We start from the raw sequence: 6,132 nt of genomic DNA, 5'->3' as shown, positions 1-6,132 counted from the left end.
CCTAACTACCCATTAACTATCTTTTCCACATATTCATGTATCCCAAATTTGATTTCAATACATATGCATTGGTATTACCACTTACTTTGGAGGCATTTTGTCCCTTTTTTATTGCTTTCTTTTTTTCTCTTTTTTTTTCTTTTTTTTTATGTTTGCTTTCTTTTTCTTTTTCTTTTTCTTTCTTTTTCTTTTTATTCTTTTTATATATGTGGTGGATAATATATATACATGAGAGATTAATGCATATGATTAAAGTATTGCATGCATGAATATGTACCTAACTATTTTTTTCACATTTTAACAAAAAAGTATAAAATACCCAATTTCCAAACCAAATATTCCCAAAACCAATTATTTTACACTTAAATTGTGCACACTCTCACTAGTCTAAGCTAACCAAGGATTCATATTGAGGACATTATTTTTCACTTAGAGTCAGTGATGTTCTAAAATAGAGAACAAAAAGGGTCAAATAGGCTCAACATTGGTTTGCAAAGGATGATGAAATGGTAAGGCCATTTGGGTATGTGGACTTTAATGAAACAAAGGCTTGAATCAGATAAGTGCATGCATACATCAAACAATGAAAATATGGAATCAAACAAGACAAAGATCACAATCTTAGAGAGAAAAACACACACCGAAACAAAATATGTTGATAGGATGTAACCAATCAAATCAGCTCAAAATCTCACTAAGCTTGTGTGTTCTAGCTCTAAAATCATGTTCCAAAATTAATTTCTTCAAGAAAGTTCAACAAAAATTTTGATTCAAATTAGTGAAATGCCCTAAAATAGTTTCTTGGAAAAGAAATCATCACTTCAACCAAGTAGTCCTAGTAAGAAAGAAGTGATAAAATATGTACAAATTCTAACTATCATGCAATCTATCATGCAACTACTAACTAAAAAAAGTGAATTATACTAACTAACAAAGAAAAATACGGTTTAGGTGTTGGAAGGAGGAGTTATTACCCACAGAAGTCGGTCACTGACCTTTCTACACTTAAAGATTACACCGTCCTCGGTGCATTTAAAGAGGAACAAGGGGGTACAGAATCGCCACTTTCAATGGCCTAAGGATGGTGTGACAGGGGCACCTCCATGTCCACCACTCGATTGCATTCTTTGCTACAATTCAAAGTGGACTCCGGGGTGTCGGTCTCCGCCAAAGGCTAGTAGATGCTAAGGTGCTTGTGGTGATGTTGATGATTTTGGAATTTTCGGTTGGCTACCTTCCTAAGAGCTTGTTCCTTTCTCTCTTGGCAACCTTTCGAAAAAGGAGGAGAAGGGATAAACATTAAGCTGAGAGAGAAAGATAAGAAATTAATAAAGTGCAAGTCAGAGAGAATGCCAAATAAGAATAAGGTGTCTCGCGCACATGGTCGCGACAAAATGTAAGTGAGAAATCAACTAAAATATTGAGGCATATCACTAGCACACGATGCATGAGTCAAGAAAGCACATAAGTATAGGCCAAGAAAAGAGTAACTCAAGCATCAAAAGCTAACTCCAACGCACAAGAGATGCATCACCAAACAATGAAAGGCACCAAAGCAATCTATTGAATTCACAAAATTTGAGTATAGAATAACCAACAACAAGGTGAAAATAACAAGCTAAGAAAATAAGGAAGAGGAACTAACTACAAATAACAAAATTAAATTGTAAATAATAACAAAAAAGGTAATCACATGCAACAATTAAAGGAAAAATTAGAGAGTAAGAGATGTTGAAAAGTAAAAATTTTCAAAAGAAGAAGGAGAAGAGATGGAGAAATGTAAGTGAGAAATGATGAGAGAAGTGAGAAGAAGATATAGGAAGGGAAGAAAGAAATGGGAGAAAGGAAGAAGAGAAGAAGAAGAAAGGATAGAAGAAAGAAGAAGGAAAAGAAACAGGGCAGCTGAGGTCGCGAAGGCGACGCGCATGCATGGGTCACACATGCGCGTGGCAAAGAGGAAAAGACAGGTGACGAGCACACGTCCGTCACGTTTACGCATGAGATGTAAAAAAAGAGATCGACGCATACGCGTCAGTCATGCATACGCGTGACGGCTTATCTTGCCCAACGCACAGTACCCGCATGGTCCCAGCACCAAAAAATTCACAGGATTGTAGGGTGATGCGTACGCGTGGGGCCTTGTGCGCCTCGCACCCCACTAGCACGGTCTTGGTACAACTCACTGTCCAGGCCGTGCTGCTCACACAGTCTCAGCATGGTGATTTTTCACGGATCACGCGTACGCGTCGGTCAAGCGTATGCGTGACGTGCCCCTTTTTTTTTCAAAAGAAGCATAAAAACAGAACAAAATTATCTCAACCACTATGTACACTCTTAAAACTAACCAGAATTAAAAATTAACGAAATTCTTAACTTCTAAAAACTATGCAAACATGCAACTAATTAAGCAATTCAAACCAAACATGCAATTCAAAACAAAGATGCAACTCAAAGCACTAACCTACAAGTTAAAGCATAGAATTAACCAAACAAACTAACAATCAAGGCAATATATACAAGAATGATATAAAGAAAGAAAGTACCTAACAATGGTAACTCAATTCATTCATCAACTATATATACAAGAGAATGGAAAGAGGTTACCATGGTAGGGTGTCTCCCACCTAGCACTTTTATTTATTGTCCTTAAGTTGGATAATTGGGGATGCCCTTGCTATGGTGGCTTGTACTTGAATTCTTCCTTGAATTTCCACCAATATTTGCATTTTCAATAGCCTCCGGGATCCCAAATTATGCACACCACTCTTCCAAGAAATCTCAAGCAAGTAGTACCCCAAGATTGATGATTGTTGATGTATATTCCGGGATCCCATATCTTATTTGTCAACACCCTTTCTTCTTGATCTTCTATGGCATCCATCAATGGGTTTAACTTCATGTGAGACATGTAGAAGGTAATGAATGACTACCTATCTCTATTTATATGTTAATTAATACTACTTGACAATCTATTGTATATATTTAGTGCAGTTATGCTTGATCAGGTGATAGGGTTGAATGACTAACTATCATTAATGTTATTGTTTTACTTGTTTCCACCAGCGACTCATCCCTACTATGCGTGAAGTAAATCCAGGAGCACATCACAGATTTTGTGTTATGCACATATAGCAGAATTTTAGAAAACAGTGGGGGGACACAGAATTAAAAATGGCAATGTGAAGATGTGCCAAATCCACAACCTCTCATCCCCCCAAATCAATGGAGTAGGAGTGGTTTTAGCGAATATCCGAAGTCTGGCAATTACACGAACAACAACTAAGAGTTATTCAACTCTAAGATCAAGAAGATGAGGGGGAAGCCTATTATAACTATGCTTAAAAAGGTGAGGTGATATTTGATGAGTATTATTGTTAGAAACTAAAAAGTCTTGGTGGGATATAATGGAGTTATAACTCCTATGCAGCAGAGTAGGTTGGAGAAAGAGAAAAGAGAGTATCAAGTGGAGGCCATTTTCCACTGGAGATGATTCTAGAAACATCTACAAAATTCAGTGCTTGCCACACAAAGTTATGATAGATATTGGAAAGAGGACATGTAGTTGTAAATTGTGGCAACTGACTGGATTGTCCTATAGGCATGCATGTGCTGCCCTTGAATACCAGAATAGGAGACCAGAGGAACATGCACACAATTGGCTCTCTATAGGGGGCATATAATAGCACATACTAGTTTGTTATCCAACTTGTTTCAAGTCAAGAATACTAGCAATATGTTGATCTACCTCCTATATTACTCCTAGTATACAAGAAGCAAATTGGGAGACCAAAGTTGAAAAGAGACAAAAAGAATGATGGACCAAAGGATTCCAACCCAAATCCTCATAGGGCTCCCAGAAAATATGGCCCCATCACCTGCAAGTATTTATTAAAGGTATACAAATTCACAGCTACTTCCATTAGTTTCATAATCGATGCCACCTTTATGTTCACCAAATCTATATTGCAGACTGGTCACAACAGTCGCAGCAGTCCCAAGAAGAAGGAGGCAATGGCTGGGAGTGTTGGAGGACAAAGTTCAACTCAACAACCTTCTACTGATGCTGCTGCAGTGGATGATGAAGAAGAGGTAGCAAGACTAGAAAAGATGTTCTGGGAGGAAACAATGGAAGCTGTTGAAGCAGCTGAAGCAGCAGCAGCTCAACCCCCCAGAAGTGCATCCAGTAATGTGCTTGACAACTTAATTTTATAATTTATTTTTGAATGACACTAATATGTACCAACTGTTATAGAAAACTCCAATAGTTTTACAACCTGTTCCTGATCCAATTGTACCTCTTTCAATTAGGCCACTAATTGCAAAATGACTCCCTAAGAACAAGAATAATTTGAAAAAAACCCCACCAACTACTCAGCAACCACCGTGTGCTCAATCACTGTCAAAGCCACCAACACCAATTGTGCAACCATTAGTAAGACCATCACCTCCAACTACTCATGTGCCCCCCCACTGTGACACCTCAAGTCATGCAAGCTGCCTCTAAGGGAACTACTTCAAGGTTCATGGATTTTATGCCAACTCATGCAATTAGAGGATCAAGTTTAACTAGGTGGCCACAGCCAAGCTTTCATCCACCAGCAAGAAAAGGGTCAACCGCTGCACAATTGAATGGAGGTTCAAGTGGAAGAAGCAATTCTACTCCAAATCCATGAAGCAAAAATGTTTAAATTATGTTATTTTGTTGAATATGTAGTTTATATTATTTTGTTGGATATGTCACATACTTCACTTTATGTTGCTTATGTTTTGGTTTTTAGTTTGGATTGATCATCATGATTGATACTTGGAATTATTCTGCATGTTTCAATAACTCTGTTACTACTTACATAGCAGCTTATTTTGCTTATGTTTCATGTTATTTTGGTATAGCATAAAAATTAAAAGAATACTGATTATTAAGGGATATATTTTGTAAGTTATATATTTTGTAAGACTACATTTAACATTTTTTAAATTTGTCATGTGTACAAATGTCCATCTCTCAATCGAGTATGGATATTTTTGTCATGCCAAAGAGAACACAACCAAGATTGAACAGACACAAAACTACTAGCCATGACATTGCATAATCATACACGAACAGTTATTCAGATTCAAGACCTGCTCAAAATCAGATACACATTACACACAAAGCTAAACACCACAATCATTGACATAGTCACAAGCCACAACCTAAGTCTACTAACTTCAGCTTCAATCTTCCCTAACTTTATGAGCATCTTCACTTCAGCCTCAGCCTCAAGAACATCTTCGTGCATCTTTCTTTCTAAAAATTCTCTCCTCAAATCCTCCCATGGACCTTTGATTTCATCTACCCGAACAAAGTACCTGCAGTCTGAAGTCTATCAATGGCAAAAAAAATTAGATCAGAGACATATTCACTTCGAATAGAACAAAGTGTACAAAGGGTATACCTTCCATTTGGGATAACGGACAAACCACCTCCCAGGATTCATTGCCGTCCCTGACTGCAACAAGGTCATATCCAACCTACAGAAGCATCTCCCATTGAATTTTCTATCATGCACCCGCTTTGAAATTGAGCTTCCAAATACACTACAACTCCCATTTGAAGGTGGGGTAAAGAGTCTCCGCCTTGACATTGGAATATCTTTGAAGAATTTTGTTAACCTAGGATTCGTGTTTAAGATGAAAAAAGTTTTAAATTTGGAAAATTTTGAGATTTAGGGTTCATTATAATGGTCAAACAGCTCATTAGACCATGTATGAAGACCCTCAAGCCGCGTAATGCCGTAATATGCTACGTAGAGAGCGTCACTAACGGAGTCAACACCAGAATTACGATTCGTTAGTTTCATCGCACGGATCTCATTATTGATGGGTACATTTGGTAATTTCTTTCTTCTATGAGTAGATTCGTCAGCATTTTCAACTTTCATGGATAGAAATAGTAGTTTACTCATATATTTTTATACATAATAATTTAAAAATGACAAGTGTAATATTTTATTATAAAATAAATAAATATAAAACATATAAATTCATACAAAAATATTTTTTATTTATTAAAATTAATTATTATACAGTATTATTTTTAATTACAAAATATAAAATAATTATATTACTTAAAAATGATTAGATTATTCATTA

The sequence above is a fragment of the Arachis ipaensis genome, chromosome B01 (genome assembly GCF_000816755.2).
Source record: "Arachis ipaensis cultivar K30076 chromosome B01, Araip1.1, whole genome shotgun sequence".
Lineage (NCBI taxonomy): Eukaryota > Viridiplantae > Streptophyta > Magnoliopsida > Fabales > Fabaceae > Arachis > Arachis ipaensis.
This window is presented reverse-complemented; position numbering follows the sequence as displayed.